Consider the following 18,624-nt stretch of genomic DNA (forward strand, 5'->3'; position numbering starts at 1 on the left):
AGCTGTTACAGGGAGAAAAAAAAAGATAACCAAGAGATGATATAATTTGACTCCTCTGATTAGTTCAGCTCTATTCTAAAGTCGGAGAAGGAGAGATTGTTGGGGCAATGAAATCTCTTGACCCCTAACATGAACATGGCTCTGTCCTTCCTTTAGAAAAGGAAAGCAGCAGAATGTCCACACAATGGCTCCATCTCGCTGGGAGGACTCTAACCTCCCCACGCCCAGGCCTCATGTCCTGTCGTGGAAATGCAACAAGCCTGTCCTACCCTTCGCACTCGTTGAAACATTTCTCTCACCTTCTCCCTCCACACTACTAGAGAGCAGAGCAGACTTTATCTGACATAAAGAATACATGCAAAACAGAAGTTTATGGAGTCCCAAGAAAGGCTCTCAAAATAAAGCGTTTAAATGCAATACGAATAAGATTTCTTAATTTTGTTAGAGACGAAAGCACTGAAAGTTAGTGAACCCAGGATACACTTATATGCAAAAGAAGATATTAAATAATTCACTTAAGTTATTTAAGTACAATATAACAGATACAGATGATAAACATCATCTCACTGATGAGATTAAAGATACTGTCTGGTAACACAGTGGGGAAGAGAGACAAAGTATACTCTTCTGTAAAATACCATAGACAAAGTGCAATCAAATCAAATAAGAAGACTTAAAGACATTCTCACACCATGAAGACCAGTGAACTCAGACTGACTGATAAGGCATTAAAGGGCAATGGGGATTTTCTTAAAAGATGAACTGCATCCGGTACCTCTCTGTAACCTCATCAGTGTCTCCCACAGTGCGTTGCACATTTTACACGTAAATAAATATTTGCTAAACGAATATGTGCATTTACATAGAGAATTACTTTCAACTAGACTGCCAAGACCAATAACGGTTGAGATCTTTAAAAGAAAACTGACAAATTTTTCCAAAATAATATTCCTGGAGGTCAAGAGGCAAATTTCACAATGAATAGACAAATTTTAGTTCTTTTGTGCTTCTCAAAACTTGTACTATTTCAAAGATAAAAGCAAAAAAAAAAAAAGGTCTCCACCTTCACTCAAATATTTCAACAAATGACTTTATGTTAAATGCTTAGTTAAGGGCAAACAAAATTCTCACCTAATAACCATGCAAATTACTTAGCATGTTCTAAGGGGAAAAAGTGTACACCACCATGCTTTTCCCGTATTATTATTCATGCAGCAAGTTTGAAATTTTATGAAATACGTTCAAAAGTGAAAATGTGTGCCCATATGGTATTGGCACAAAGACAGACATATAGATCAATGGAACAAAATAGAAAGCCCAGAGATAAATCCACATACATATGGACACCTTATCTTTGACAAAGGAGGCAAGAATATACAATGGAGTAAACACAATCTCTTTAACAAGTGGTGCTGGGAAAACTGGTCAACCACTTGTAAAAGAATGAAACTAGATCACTTTCTAACACCGCACACAAAGATAAACTCAAAATGGATTAAAGATCTAAATGTAAGACCAGAAACTATAAAACTCTTAGAGGAGAACATAGGCAAAACACTCTCCGACATAAACCACAGCAGGATCCTCTAGGACCCACCTCCCAGAATTCTGGAAATAAAAGCAAAAATAAACAAATGGGATCTAATTAAAATTAAAAGCTTCTGCACAACAAAGGAAAACATAAGCAAAGTGAAAAGACAGCCTTCCGAATGGGAGAAAATAATAGCAAATGAAGCAACTGACAAACAACTAATCTCAAAAATATACAAGCAACTCCTGCAGCTCAATTCCAGAAAAACAAACAACCCAATCAAAAAATGGGCCAAAGAACTAAATAGACATTTCTCCAAGGAAGACATACGGATGGCCAACAAACACATGAAAAGATGCTCAACATCACTCATTATTAGAGAAATGCAAATCAAAACCACAATGAGGTACCACTTCACACCAGTCAGAATGTCTGCGATCCAAAAATCTGCAAGCAATAAATGCTGGAGAGGATGTGGAGAGAAGGGAACCCTCCTACACTGTTGGTGGGAATGCAAACTAGTACAGCCACTATGGAGAACAGTGTGGAGATTCCTTAAAAAATTGCAAATAGAAATGCCTTATGACCCAGCAATCCCACTGTTGGGCATACACACAGAGGAAACCAGAATTGAAAGAGACACATGTACCCCAATGTTCATTGCAGCACTGTTTATAATAGCCAGGACATGGAAACAACCTAGATGTCCATCAGTAGATGAATGGATAAGAAAGCTGTGGTACATATACACAATGGAGTATTACTCAGCCATTAAAAAGAATACATTTGAATCAGTTCTGCTGAGATGGATGAAACTGGAGCCGATTATACAGAGTGAAGTAAGCCAGAAAGAAAAACACCAATACAGTATACTAACACATATATATGGAATTTAGGAAGATGCCAATGATGACCCTGTATGCAGGACAGCAAAAAAGACACAGATGTGTATAGCGGACTTTTGGACTCAGAGGGAGAGGGAGAGGGTGTGATGATTTGGGAGAATGGCATTGAAACATGTATAATATCATGTAAGAATCGAAATGCCAGTCTATGTCTGATGCAGGATATGACACGCTTGGGGCTGACGCGCAGGGATGACCCAGAGAGATGTTGTGGGGAGGGGGGTGGGAGGGGGGCTCATGTTTGGGAACGCATGTACACCTGTGGTGGATTCATGTCAATCTGTGCCAAAACCAATACAGAATTGTAAAGTAAAAATTAAAAATAAATAAATAAATTAAAAAAAAAATAAATAAAAGCCAATAACAGAAACACTAACAAAAATGAAAATTAGGGAATTCTCATTTTTGTAAAAAAAAGAATATCTTACATTCACTTTTCACTGACTCAATGGACATGAGTTTGAGCAAACTCCAGAAGATAGTGGACAAGGTAGCCTGGCATACTGGCAGTCCACGGGGTCACAAAGAGTCAAACGTGACTGAGCGACTGAACAACACCAACAAGGAATTCCTTATATTCACTTTTCAAAAAGACTTACTGAAGTATTCTATTAAATGGGACTGGCTGCTACACTTAAATTATTAGATTCACTAAGTTTTACTTGCACTTGTCATGCCAAGCCTGTGTCTCCAAGCTAAAATGTAAGTCTGCCTCTACATATATCATAAACACAAGGAAAGTTCCTGACATTCTTAATTCAGAGGTCAGTTAAAAGAATGGGTCCAGCCTCTCCTCAAATGAGGTGCCCCTTCTCCTCTGAGGGGTGGGGTCATACAGATGGAAGGCAAAAGGACCTTACAGGCATGAAAGATCCTTAAGGAATCACTAACCTAGCTTCTGTCTTCACAGTAGGACCTACCGCTGGGAGGACATCTGAATGACAGGAGATTTCCGCCATCACTGAAAGAAGGCTTCTTGATCATATCCTCCTCCCAAAATGACAGAAGGTGACAACTGCTAGTACCAGAAGCCTGGCTTCACTTGGGAGCTTAACAGTATCCCACAACTGTGGAATCTGAACCTGCATCTTAAAAATACCTTTAGGTAATTCATATTGCCTTAATAGTAGAAAAGCAGTATTCTAACCTGAAAAAAAAAAAAACGGTCATATCTGAAATGGAATTGCAAATAATTATTTTGAATATTAAGCCTGTTTGCTTTTAAAATATATAATCTTTGAAATGGCAAGCAGCAAAATCTAACATATCACGTGAAATAAAAGCCATCATGATGCTGCTTTTTAGAAGACGGTCAATATATTAAACTGATTCATCCCTAAGCCTATAAAATTTAGGACAGAATATACATACACATATACACAACATATAATATTACATCATATTAAATACAGTCCAAAAGAAGCTAATCAGGAGAAATACAGAGTTGTAATCAATTACTAAACCATTTGGCTTCCCAGGTAGCTGAGTGGTAAAGAATCTGCTTGCCAATGCCAGAGACACAAGAGACGCAGGTTCTATCCCTGGGTCAGAAGATCCCCTGGAGAAGGAAATGGCAACCCACTCCAATATTCTTGCCTGGGAACTTCCATGGACAGAGGCACCTGGTGGGCTCCAGTCCATGGGGTCTCAAAGAGTTGAACACTACGGATCACGCATATGCGCTAAACCAATTATGCAACCACTGGAAAATTGTAAACTGGTAGCCATCATCTTATGTAAACGTATTTGAGAACACACTGATAAAGGAAGGTCTAATTTATTTCACCAACATGAAGCTTCAAAGTTAAAACATCTAGTGAAGCATTAGTGAAGCATGCAATATAGGATTAACAATTATTGGTCAAGGTGACAGGATAGCCTTACAGTGGGCCTAAAAGGCACCCAGACTAAAAGAACAGGGGTACAAAAATGCTATCAGGAATAGAAGGAGACTTCATGATCAGGAGACAGTCAAGGAGGAATAAAAGCAAAAGTGAGTTCTAAAGCATTCCTAGGACTACGCACAGCATGTGAAACAATTACTACTTTCTTAATAAGTTGCTATTCCTAAAAAATTCAAATTGATTTTAGAGGCTACAATTTCCCTTCAATGGAGCGATTTTGAAATGAAAGTGATGAGAAAAATAGAAAATGCAAATTAAACAAGGGGAGTTGAGAGACCAGGGCTTTGTGGACAAGGCTGAGACTATTCCACTGGCTTCATGTGGTGAAGCGCATTAACAGGGAGCTGACATGACTGCAAAATGTCCACGTACACTATTAAGCTGAATGGGTCTTATTGCAGCTCAGCTGCAGAAACAAAAGGTACACGCAGAGATAGCTGTGCTTTGAACTGTGAAAAGTGTTAGTCGCTCAGTCATGTTCAACTCTGCAACTCCCTGAACTGTTACAAACCAGGCTCCTCTGTCCATAGAATTCTCGAGGCAAGAATACTGGAATGGGTAGCTATTCCCTTAACCAGGGGATCTTCCTGACCCAGGGATCGAACCCAGGTCTCCCACAGTGTAGGCAGATTCTTTACTGCATGAACCACCAGGGAAGCCCAGTGTTTTCAAGTAACCTGTGATAAAAGGCTGACAATGTGCTTCCCTGATGGCTCAGAGGTAAAAAATCCTCCTGTAATGCAGGAGATGCAAGCGATGCAGGTTTGATCCCTAGGGTCGAGAAGATCTCCTGGAGTAGGAAATGGCAACCTCCAGTATTCTTGCCTAGGAAATCCCATGGAGACGAGCCTGGTGGGTTACAGTCCATTGATTTGCAAAGAGCCTGACATGACTTTAGCAACTAAACAACAACAATTTTGAAGTAATATTATGACATGCAAATACTCAAGAAAACTATCTTGAAAGATAAATCAACTTTCAGATATTTTTTTCTCCCATGCTATACTGTTTTAACTTCATGTTATTTTTATAACAAATTTTTGAGCACTTTTAGGATGACAGCAAAGTTGAGAAGAAGGTACAGAGATCACCCATTCACTCTGTGCCCCCCGCACATTCATAGCCACTCCCATATCATCACGCCCTCCACACCACATTTGTTACAATCAGTGAACCCTCCACACCACATTTGTTACAATCAGTGAACCAGATGCATGACACATTATAAGCACCTAAAGTCCACAGTTTACATCAGGGTTCACTTTTGCTGTTATACATTTTCCGAGCTTTCATAAATGTACAATAACATATATTGTTAGGACCAAACTGAAGCCAGGACAGGCACAAAGGGGCAGGCTAGGCCTGAAAAAAAGCTGAGGCTCTGGGAACTCCCGCAGGCAGTGTAACTCGACCAATCAGTATACTCCCTGTAGCCTGGTCCAAGCTTATCAGGACAAGGACGAAAACACCCTCCCTCTGCCCCGGAGAAAGCCCGAGCGCGCGAAAATCTAGCCAATTAGCAGATGCTAAGGAACCCTTGCAACCAATCCGCCCCTGCCAACTCCCTGTCTTTGTCTTAAACCCTATAAATACTGCTGTGATTCAGGGCTCGGGGCCCTTGTTCCACTCCACTGCGTTGGAGGAAATTTGGGTCCTGGCTCGAGCTAGCAATAAATTCCCTTTTTGCATTTGCATTGCTGTGGATGTCTTATTCTCTCAGTTTTGGGGACTCGGACTCTGGGCATAACAATATCTATCATTAAAGTGTCAAACAGAATATTTTCACCACCCTAAAAATCCTGGGCTCCACCTATTCATCCCTCCCCTCAACTCAACCCATAGCAACCATGGGTCTTTTTCTGCCTCCACAGTTTTTCCTTTTCTGGAATGTGATATAATTGGAGTTGTACCGTACAGACAGACTTAACAGACTATCTTCTTTCATTTAGCAATATGCATTTAAGTACCTGCATGTCTCTCATGGCTTCGTAGAGCATTCCATTTTAGCAGTGAGTAATATTCTTTCCTCAACCATATCCAGTAGATGTTAGCAGATAGTAATAGTAGATATTAAAGAAATGAATCATTTCTGTTACAGCATTTTTTTTATTTCTAGCATTTCTTCTGGTTTCTGTCTTAGGATTTCTGTCTCTCTGCTAGTATTGTCCATCTGTTTTTATATACTGTCTACTTCATCCATAAGAACCCTTAACATATCCATCACAGCTGTTTTAAATTCCCAGTCTGGTAATTCCAATATCTCTGTTATATCTGGTTCTGACACTTTCTCTTCAAACTGTGTGTGTCCCCTTTTGGTATGCTTTATGATTTTTTCTTCTTGATAGCTGGATATGATGTCCTGGGTAAAAGGAACTGCTGTAAATAGACCTTTAATAATGAAGTAGTGAGTCGTAGGGCAAAAATGAGTTGTAAGACAAAAGCAGTCTCGTGATTAGACTTCTGCCTTTTAATGAGCCGGTGCTTCTGGACTGTGAACGTCACAAGTGCATCACAAGTGTTTCTTGGGGTTGTGTTTTTTTTTTGTTTTCTTTTCTTTTTTTTTTTTTTTGATCTCTTTAGGTGAAAGAATGGCTAGCGTGGACTGGAGTTGGATATTTCCCTCTTCCCACATGGAAGGCAGAGAGGAGGTTAGTATTTCCCATCTACTGGAGCTGACTAGAGTGGGTATTTCCCTTCCTCCAGGTCCATTAGCCTCCAGTAACACTCCAGCAGGTTAGGATATGATAAGCTAATTTCTTCTGAGGGAAGCATTGTTAGAAAGTGCAAAGTGCTCTGGTGTTTTTCAGAATGGCTCCTCTTCCCCTCCCCCTACCAGAAGGAGGAGGGAATTGTTCTCCAACATTTACTGTAAGAACCTGGTCAAGCTCCCAGAGGCAAAATTCAAAAAGTATGGGCTGCCTCCTGTGACTAGGTTCCCCTGAAGATTTTAATCTTCAGATTAAAAAGAGCCTAATATTGTAAGTCAACTATATATCAATGAAAAATTAATTTTAAAAAGCCACTCAACAAGACCACTAAGATTATAGTCATATTTTATGCGATAATTTTCATCATTGCCTTTTTTCTCCTTTATTTATTTATTTTTTTTTTTAAGAAATAAAAGGCAAAGAAACTTCTCTGTGTGACTCCATGGACTGTATGTAGCCTGTCGGGCTCCTCTGTCCGTGGAACTGTCCAGGCAAGAATACTCGAGTGGGTAGCCATTCCTGTCGCCAGGCCATCTTTCTAACCCAGGGATCAAATCTGGGTCCCCTGCATTGTAGGCAGATTCTTTACCATCTGAGCCACCAGGGAAGCCCATATTTAAGGTACATAATCTCAGTGGTAAAGAATCTGCAGTGCAGGAGACGCAGGTTCAATCCCTGGGTCGGAAGATCGCCTGGAGAAGGAAATGGCAACCCATGCCAGTATTCTTGCCTGGAGAATCCCATGGACAGAGGAGCCTGATGGGCTACAGTCCACGGGGTCACAAAGAGTCAGACACTACTAAGCGGCTAACACTTTCACACTTTCAATCCTAAAAAGGGTTCAATTCCTGAGTGACTAAATTTATGCCATCAGTTTAAGAAGTCATTCATTGATTTATTCAATTAACAATTATATATTAAGCCAGATATTATTTTGGCAGTGAGAAATAAGCACCAAACATTACAAAAATAGTACCTGCCTTCACAAAGCTTAGTCTTCAGCTGTAAAATAATTTTAACAAGGCAACTAAAACACAGTATGTCAAGTGCTTTTTTTAAATAACTAAGTTTTGCAACTACACCAGAAATGACTTGCACTTCAAGTTTTCATTTCAGATCCATTTGCTAAAAGTCCTTGAGATATTTAGACAACTTAAAGAAACAATAACGTGGTTGACAGCATGAAATAGTTGTGCTATTTTATGACTTCTAAAGATTGAAGACAGAAGAGAAGGGGATGGACAGAGAATGAGATGGTTGGATGGCAGCACCGACTCAATGGACGTCAGTTTGAGTAAGCTCTGGGAGTTGGTGATGGACAGGAAAGCCCAGCCTGCTCAGTCCATGAGGTCACAAAGAGTCAGATATGACTGAGCGACCAACTGAACTGATGACTTCTAATGTTGATACAGTACAAATTCCTGCTGCTGCTAAGTCGTGTCAGTCATGTCCAACTCTGTGCGACCCCATAGACAGAAGCCCACCAGGCTCCTCTGTCCCTGAGATTCTCCAGGCAAGAACACTGGAGTGGGTTGCCATTTCCTTCTCCAATGCATGAAAGTGAAAAGTGAAAGTGAAGTCGCTCAGTCGTGTCCAACTCTTAGCAACCCCATGGACTGCAGCCCACCAGGCTCCTCCGTCCATGGCATTTCTCAGGCAAGAGTACTGGAGTGGGGTACCATTGCCTTCTCCGGTACAAATTCCTAGCCACTTTCAAATTCTTGCTACTCTCAGGCTACTGCAGTTTAGATGGAAAACTTAAGATTTAAAAAAAAAAAAAAAAAGGCAAAAGAAGCAAAATGAAAAATACTAGCCATGCAATAAAAAAACGAATACACTTTAATTTTATTCAGTTAATTATCCTAGGCAGAAAAGGAAAAGCCAACTATGAATTACATGGTATCTGTGAGTGTATTCTTTGGGAAATACTGAAAAATGAAAACATTCACATGGAAAGAAATGGCTTTATATCCACCATTGCCTTTTTTTCAGAAACTGAAATTCATAAATGTCACAGAATTCTATTTTGATTTAAAAATGACATTTGTAAATCAAAAGAAACTGGTAATATTCAATGAATATGACACTAGTTTTTTTTTTAATGTTTAGGGCAGCTGAATGTCAATATCACAGTATCTTAAGACCTACTTCCTTAGATTAATTCAGTGATCATTTTCAAAGGAAAGCTTTCTTTCAGAGCTAAAAAAAGAAAATATTTCTAGGTAACCAAAAAGAGTCATTAAAATGGAAAACACTGATAATATTAAACTCTAAAAATAATGTATGTAATAACCATATGAAGTTTTAAAACATCCCAGTAACAATGTTTTTAAAGCTCAGAAACTCAAATATTATTTTAAGATTATTATTATAATCCATTCTACCCTAGGATAAAATAACCTCTGTAAACAGTATATACTACCTTCATCCATCCTTTCTTTTCCCAAAGGAATGGCAAAAACAGAAATGCAGTATTTTTATTGTAGTCATAGGAACATTAGTTCAATATATATGATATTAAAATTCTAAATACAGTAAATAACAAAATACAGGTATTTTTTCATCCTCCTGAGTAAATTCAAGATATCTGCTAATTATCTATTCTCCAAATTTATGAATTACTGTAATAAAATGTGAAGCAAAACTGTTCAAAATCAGTTAAACTCAGTCTTGATGTGCTAAAATGATTAACAACACCGTCTTAAAGATAATCCCACATCTGAAACACGTGATATCTCCATGATTTCAGGGCACAAATCCTTCTATCCATCAAAGTAAATGGAAGGTTAGAGAGGTTAATAGAGACAGAGTGTCTGTAATAGACTTCTGCATTTCATCTCCACTCAATATACTCCAATGATCATTGAGCTATTTGTAATGTTCTTATGAATCGATGCTCCTTTTACATCCCAGATAGAAGCTAGAAGCCACTGCGTGAAGCAATAAAGCTCACCTTTGCAAATCCTCATCAAGCTGATCGGATGATTAAATCTATGTGAGGCTTCATAAACAATTGAAGTGCAGGCCCAACTTTAATTAAAAACTCAAATGGCACTGCTAAACACCTAAATAAAACATGAACAAGTGCAACAGCCACCTGCAAAGAGCAACGGCAATTTCCAGCCTACGTTTACCGAAGAGATTTTTCTCTATTCAGATGCACAATCACCTTGGCTGTATGATCCCTGGGATAGCAGCAGCAGTCAATAATTTAAAATCATGGAAATAAATGTTGACTATATACTTACACTTTACTATGAATTGCACAGTAGCCGTCAAAAATTGCTACAGACCGAAAAAAAACAAAGTGCTCTCATATGCTAGGATGGTGCCCAATTCTCTTTAATTCATTTTATTTATTCACTTAGTTTATTTGGCTGTGCCAGGTCTTAGTTGCAGTACATGGGATCTAGTTTCCTGACCAGGGATCAAACTTGAGTCACCACCACAAAGTCTTAGCCACTAAACCTCCAGGGAAGTCCCTGGCACCCAATTCTATCCTAACTTTTCATAAAAACTCACCATTGGGGGAAAAAAAAAAACCCAAAAGCTCATATGGTAGATTGCTGATAAACAGGGTCAATTTATTCTTCACTCTGATTGAGTGGCTGATGAAGGGTAATCCTGGGATGACATGACTTTTTGGTTCATCCCTGACAGAAGGAAAATTTCTGGAAGATTAAGACCACAGAGCTGGTTGGATAAGTCACTGTCCAAGTCAGAAGGCAGAGTCAGAAAGATTTGTGCTGGAGAGCAATATGCAGAGCCTGGAGCAGAAAGTCCCTTTTGTTTTCTTTTAGTAGTCTACCTTGAAATCAAATTTCCTGGTGCTAGGTTGACTTTGTTGTTTTAAGTGACAGAGTCTGACAGTATACTGTTGTATTTTGCATTTATACTTCGTCTCCTCTCAGGGTCATATAATCCTGACTGTTCTAGTCAGCCCTATGTAGAGAAAACATGAAGGATTTAAGTCAGAAAGCACTTGGGTTGAACATTTAGCTCCGTCTCTTATGAGCTGTGTGATTGTGATCTTGGAAAAGTTGGTTTTCCTCTGTGTAGGTCCATTTCTTCACTTACTAAATGAAGATAATGAAATTTCTCACATGACTCTTTTGAGAAGTAAATGAGATGGCATATGTGACAGTTCAGATACCCAAAAAATAAAATGTTAGTTCCCAACTCTTCTCCTTATCTTAAATATATCCTTCATTCCAGACTGCTCTTCCTACTGTTCTCTCCTTCTCAGAGGTAGATAATCTATGCCCTATCCTTGCTACCTCCCAACCATAACAAAACAGAAAGTATAATCAACTGAAAGAAGATTTAACCAGGAAACAACCCAGAAGTTCACTGACAGGAGAATGAATGAAGTGTGATAAAATCTATACAGTGGACTGTCATACAACCATGAAAATGAATGGACTACAGCTACATGCAATAACAGATGAATCTTGAAACTGCAATGTTGAATACCCAAAATATCCCATAATATACATTCAGCAATACCACTTTAGAGCACTCAAGAAATAAGAAACATCTGGGGTAAGCATATATACATTTGTACTAAGCACAGAAACATCTCAGAGGCCCCGATTCCTAGTCAGTGTTTTCACAGAAATTTATTTCTGTTTGAATACACACTTAAATTGGAATGTATACTACAACATTCATGGACACACTGAACAAAAGCAACATTCTTCTGTTCTAATACTGTAGATTTTCTTTAAAATAAAGCCAGCAACACAGACCACCTTTCATTTACCTACCTTGAATTCAAATCACAATGATGGCTCTAAATGGAAATTTTTTTGCTTTTTTGTTAGAAAAGCTTTCCACGTACTGTGGCAACCACAGCTGTTGAGGTCAGCAGCATCATGGCAACTATGAAAGGTCAGCAATTTAGCTCTTTCATATTGAGGTCTCAGCTGTAGATCCCATCTGTGCTGACTTCAGGCTGAAGGGAATAAATTTCTTCCAGCTTAAAAACTGAAACATATGCTGCAATAATTAAAGGTTTCTGGAGCCAGTTCAGCAGTGCCAGGGATGCTGAAGCTGAGGACTTGTGAACACACCAAAGGACTATCCCATAGGGCACCCACCTGCTAAACAAAGGATACTTCCGAAGGCGTGGCACTAAGGTCCCCATGTCCAAAAAGGCAGAAAGAAACCAGTCCCACTCCCTCCATGTATTTTCTATACCTTATAACAGACTCCCTCCTACTGAAACAGAGGGTGGTGGTTTTGCAAGTCCAGCATTTTCTCTTTGCATCTCCTTTACTTACCTAGGTCTGCACTAATACTAGACACATGTGTCTATTCATATTTAATTAAAATTCAATAAAATCTTTTAATTAACTTCCTCAGTCACACTAGCTACATTTCAAGTGCTCAAGTACAACATATGACTACTTGGCTGGTTACCATACAGAACATTAAAGAAAGTACTTTTGAATAGTCCTGATCCAGACACTAATGCATATTTAAAACAAAACCAGGGCTTCCCTGGTAGCTCAGCAGTCAAGAATCCGCCTGCCAAAGCAGGAGACACAGGTTTGATCCCTGGACCAGGAAGATCCCACATGCCACAGGGCAACTAAGCCCGAGTGCCACAACCGCTGAGCCTGGGTTCTAGAGCCAGGGAGTCACAGCCACCAAAGCCCCTGTGCTAGAGTCTGTGCTCTACGACAGGAAAAGCCATCTCAATGAGAAGCCCGCGCTCCGCACCCAGAGAGTAGGCCCTGCTCACGGCAACTAGAGCAGCCTGCACAGCAACGAAGACCCAGCACAGCCAAAAATCAATCGACAAACAGTAAGTTATTCAAAACAAAACCTTCACCAGACTGCTGACTATAAAAATCCTAGAGTCAGCCAGAAACTGTCAAGGATTAGTCACCCAGCACAGTTACCTGAGGTTTTTCCAGGCTTGGGTGTTTGAGACTTCTCTTGGAACTGTCTGTATATGTCCATTTCATGGTTTAGTGTTGATCAGTGATGAGAAAGAATGGACCCCTGGAGCTGCATGGTTGAGTCTGATCCTCTAAACCGTGATTCTCTGAGTTACTCACCCTGTCTCATTTTCCTATATGTAAAAATGAAGTCAATAGAAACAACTTCATAGATCTGTTTAAAAATTAAATGATACAATACTCATAAACCTATTAGTACCACGCTTCGTACATGTTAAGAGCTCTATAATTGTTATCTATTAACCATTATTATCATTGCCAAAAGGTAGAGAAAGGAAATAATATGATGAATTTTATCCATTAAAATCTATTTAGAGCTCTGGTAAAGATTCTCTATAAGAGAAAATCAAAATACATGATCTATTTCATTTTCTGCACTGTATATTTACAAATTAATCATTTCCTGTCTCACTTTTTAAAGGCCTGTTCACTGTGCTCACAAGTCTTGTGTACACACTGTGTGCATAGTGCTATGTGTCAAGAACTGCTCAAAGCACATAACATGTGGCCACTAACAAAATCCTCACAGCAGTCGCACAAGGTAAGTAACTCGATGTACCTCTCCCCTTCCAGATGAGAAACCAGAGATGCTGAGAGGTTCCGTAACCCAAGCAAGATCATGCAGCTTGGAAGTGGCAGTGACTGGATTGGAATGCAGGCAATCTGGATCCAGAGTTTCTGCTCGCAGTCATTATGCAATATTTCCCTATACGCTGAAAGTTTCCTTCCCAAACAAACAAAGCATTTCCAAGCTAGCTGTTAGGTAATATTATTAGAAACAGACAGCTTATTTAATGGGCTTGGCAATGACAGGGAAGGGGGAAGTCTCTTGGGATTTGGATGTGACCACAGCACTAATCACTATCTGGACTTCTAACCCCCCTGGCAAATGTGGAAGGAAACAAGCTCTGCTCAGGAGGGTTGGCACGGATCCCTGGGAGGTGTGGGAGCAAGCTGTGAGGGTGGATCGGATTTCACAATGAGTGGTGGGGCGGGAGGAACCACAGGCATTCACCCTGCAGGAGACACGGGTGCTTACATCCCACAGTGCATGTCACAATCCCACACAGCTTTCAGCTAGCACATTTCGGTCTAGAACCAAATTCCTTTTTACATATGGGCAGAAGCAATCCTTGCATTGTTTTAGTAATTTAACATGCTGAATTTTCCAGGATTGCTATTACCAGGTAAACTAAAGAAAATTAATACTTTTTTGTCCAAAGCTTTACCAAGAGTTGCTCAACATTTCAGACGATAATGTCAGGCTATTTGAATCACCAACTCAGTACATTTCTCTCAGTCTTCATTAGAGCTGCATATTTCCAGTAATTCTTCCATGAATTCTAATCATGCCTAAACATTCATATACGGCAACATATACTATCTTATGATAACTTCCCATTTATTTCTTCTTTACTGTATTATTTGGGCATTATATTTGTATTTTGAAATAATGTGTCTAAGTAGCTTAGCTAAGATTTTTTTCCTTCTGGATAGTAAGTCTGTGTGTCTGTTTCCAAATACATGTTTACAAAAAGGGGACATAGTTCCGTGAAACAAGCTGGTGGTACACAGCATGGAGCCGTGTGATACCGACCGTGCTGCTTCCCATCAATATTTTACTATCCTCAGAGCTCCATATCCCCTACACCAGCTTTCTGACTGCCCAGGATAAACAAAGGGAAAAATGAAACTTGCAAGTTCTCCATAGAGTCCTGGTCCCTCCCTATCCTAATCCCTACCCTAAAGCAAGTCTGCGGAAGAGAAACTCCTATCCCTCCTCTTTCATTTTTTTTTTAAATTTTATTTTTTTATTATCACTGCCTTCCAGGCTGAGCCATCTTGGTTTGAATTTACCATTCTCAGCACATCCCCAAGAAGCTACGGAAAAGGCACATGACCTTAGATTGATCACCATCAAATCACCTCAAATTCTCAGCATCTTTACCCACTAGGTGAATAAGAATGACTTCACAATCCCTTGGGTAGTTCCTCCAGCACTCTCCCAGCCTGCATATAGTTTACTGATATTGCTATTTCCATCACCAAATCAAAGACAAAACACAGGACTTGTATTTCATTTCCCTGACCTACCAGGCATCTCTTTAGTTTCTTACCACATAGCATCTAATGAAAGCAATTCTGTTGCCTATTTTTTTTTTTTTTCTATTTATTCTTTAGACAGAAAACCTTAAAGCTATCTAATACTTGATCTCTTCTCAATGCCTTCTACTCGTTTCCTATACTTTAGCCAAAAAAATAGGGCAAGCATTAAATAAACAAAGAACCCAGTAAAACAAAACAGATTGAATGACAACTACTTAACATGTGTTATAAAAGAATACTTGCTGAGTTTTAAGAGAAGGGGGTGGAGAAGTAAAAGATTTTCTGAATTTTCATTCCTAAATGGAACTAAGAACTGGAAAGAAAGGGAGAAGAGAAGAGCATAGCAGGCAGTTTTATAAGTTTGCTCTATATCAGACCTTCCAATCACCTGATAAGGAAGGTTACTGAACTTTTTAGTCTGAAGAAATCAACACAGAGAGGTTAGACAGTTTGCTAAAGATCTTGTATTAAAAAAAAAAAAAAAACCCTCCACTCTGACCGCCACCTCAGTGCTAGGATTATAAACCATGCTTGTCTAATTCGATTACACCTTTCTGCCTCTTGACAATAAGTATTAAACTGGTGCTAACAACATACCAGGAACTGTGCTATTTCTTATTTAATCACCATAATAACCCAATGAGATAGGTACCAAATTTAGCCCCATTATGCAGATGGAAAAACTGAGGCTAGAGAAAATAAGTTAAGCTGCCCAAAACCACATAGGAAATAGCACAGCTCATATTCGAACCCCAGAATCCATGTCCCTCATCATAAGACTATACCCTCTGCAAAGACTAAAATTCACTAGGCCAAACTGAGTAAACAGCTAATTTTCACCAGCCAAGATAACTAATGGAATTACAACAATTTTATTCCCCAAAGCGGGATTCCCAGGTGGCTCAGTGGTAAAGAATCTGCCTGCCAATGGAGGAGACATAGGTTCAGTCCCTGGGTAAGGAAGATCCCCTGGAGAAGGAAATGGCAACCCACACCAGGGTTCTTGCTTGGGAAATCCCATGGACAGAGGAGCCTGGGCTGCAACGGTCCGTGGGGTCAGGACTGAGTCACAGCTACATTCATGAGGTTGGATTAGCAAATCAAAATGGGACTTTTTAAAATGTACAAATGATTAAAATTCTTAAAAATCATAACCATTAAGCTTAAGGATTAAATACCCTCTTTTGATGTGCTATTGTAAATACCAAACATGAAGTGATTAAAGAGATAATTCCCTTTAATTGCTCTTTATGCATGGAAAGGGAGTAGGTGAGATTTAATGGTGTAACACAGAAGTGTCTCCCTATGTCTACCCCGTTGGAAATCATTTTTCTGCTTGGACCTCCAGGCTCCTCCTTGACCGTTTAGCAGTCAGAGAGAAGTGGCTTCAAAACACAAAACAGAGGAGGGCTGAGGCATCACACAATTTTATAAACAAGGCCAACAGTGAGAAATGTTAAGGATATATGAATATATTAGAGATGAGCAAAAGAGTCTAAATAAACCATTTTTAAGGGCATTGAGAGATTGTTCTTAAAAAATATGTTAAGAAAAGCTAAAAACATTATCCATTAAACTAACAAAGCCCTGACTTAAGAATCGGATATCGCAACTCAGCTATGTGGACACAGAGAAAAATCCAGATAAGAAGAGAACCATTCCTCTTCTCCACACAGCTTAAGATTTAGAACAAATATGCTAGAAGAACTGATAGATTAATGTGTTCAGTTCAGTCACACAGTCGTATCCAACTTTTTGCGACCTCATGGACTGCAGCACACCAGGCTTCCCTGTCCATCACCAACTCCCAGAACTTGCTCAAACTTATGTCCATCGAGTCGGTGATGCCATCCAACCATCTCATCCTCTGTCATCCCCTTCTTCTCCTGCCTTTAATCCTTCCCAGCATCAGGTCTTTTCCAATGAGTCAGTTCTTCACACCAAGTGGCCAAAGTATAATGTGTCGTATCATGTAAATACTTCTCATTGTCAACATTCTGAAGGCTTCCATGTATATACCCTATCTGTATCATATATGTAGACAGAATACATTTATACATATATGTATAGTCTCATATATGTTCACATACATGTGTTCACAGATAGAAACACATATGTAAATGGAAATACATGTGTGGATCGAGTAAGCATAAATACTGGAGTCAGGTTTCTCAATCCATATTGGGCAAATCTGGTGAGCAGAAGAGCATTTGTAACAAAATGCTGTTGTAATTTAAGGCTGACAATTTACGTTTAGGAATATTTTATATTATTCTAATGAGGATAATATCTAAAAGAAGATAAAACTAATAACCCTAACTTAGAACTGTTAACCCAGATTTATTCTTAGTAATTTTTATCCAAAAACTACCACACCAATTTGTGATCTTTTCTTCTTTAAACTCAGATAAGATTTATCATCTCTAGGCTCAAGATTCCAGAGCTGAGAGAAGAGAGTCCCATCTTATAAAAATAGGGATATTATAGAACTTGGACAAAGAAAATGGTAAAGTTCATCAAATTTCCACCAAAGATGGCTGATTCTCTTTCCAATCAATCATTTTTGCTGTTCGGTATAACCGCTTCTCTTCCTCAACCTATGCTAAAATTTTAGTGGGCACGATTCTTCCTGTTAATGTTTCCATTTTAATATTCTTTCTGAAGATTTAACCTCGATGGCTTTCTGTTAGTGGGGATTTGATATATTAGAACAAGGCAGTGGATCAGAGATATGGAGGGGCTGAATCTTTCAGCTCCCTGGGAAACCATGCCAATTATGTGAACACCTTCTCTGGCCATTCATAAGGCCAGGTTTGGATAGGGCCATAGATTCTTGAAAATAAAACTATAGCTCTTGGGGACTGCCCAAGAGTCATAGCTGACTCTTTGTGACCCTATGAACTGTAGCCCACCAGGCTCCTCTGTCCATGTCCAGGCAAGAATACAGGAGTGGGTTGCCATGCCCTCCTATAGGGGATGTTCCCGACCAGGGGTCGAAACAGCGTCTCATGTCTCCTGCACTGGCAGGCAGGTTCTTTACCACTAATGCCACCTGGGAAGCCCCATAGAGTCATAGATCCCAGGATTAGGATATAAACATCTTTAGGAGGCTATTACTTTGCCCCACAGTTCATTTTTGTACTTGGGCTTTAATTTCCAAAAATACTTGTTTTATGAATTAAAAAAAAAACAGGGTTGCAGTAACTTTTCCCTAACAATAACAGAACAATTTTTTTGTTGTCTCATTTTGTTTTCTTCCTCTTGCATTGTTTATTTTCAGAAAGTTACTTAAAAAAAAAGTTTGTTTTGTCTCTGTCCTTCATATTAACATGTTTCCTCAAAAGTCTAATGAACTTTGACTATCCCCTCTATGGTAGAATACTGAAAGCTGTTTTGAAGTCAGTAAGCAAAAGCCAACTATTGAGTAGAAGGCTTCATTCTGGAGCAGTGCTATCCAGTAGAAATATATAATTTTAAGCTTTCTGGTAGCAACATTAAAAAGAA

General features: G+C 39.2%; 1 protein-coding gene across 1 annotated transcript in view; it reads right to left on the reverse strand.

The window, feature by feature from the left end:
- Nucleotides 1-18,624, reverse strand: part of SMYD3 (SET and MYND domain containing 3) — a 747,085-nt gene that overhangs the window by 606,456 nt on the left and 122,005 nt on the right. The gene's annotated exons all lie outside the window — the stretch shown is intronic.

This window comes from Oryx dammah, unplaced genomic scaffold, assembly GCF_014754425.2.
Source record: "Oryx dammah isolate SB20612 unplaced genomic scaffold, SCBI_Odam_1.1 HiC_scaffold_21, whole genome shotgun sequence".
Taxonomy (NCBI): domain Eukaryota; kingdom Metazoa; phylum Chordata; class Mammalia; order Artiodactyla; family Bovidae; genus Oryx; species Oryx dammah.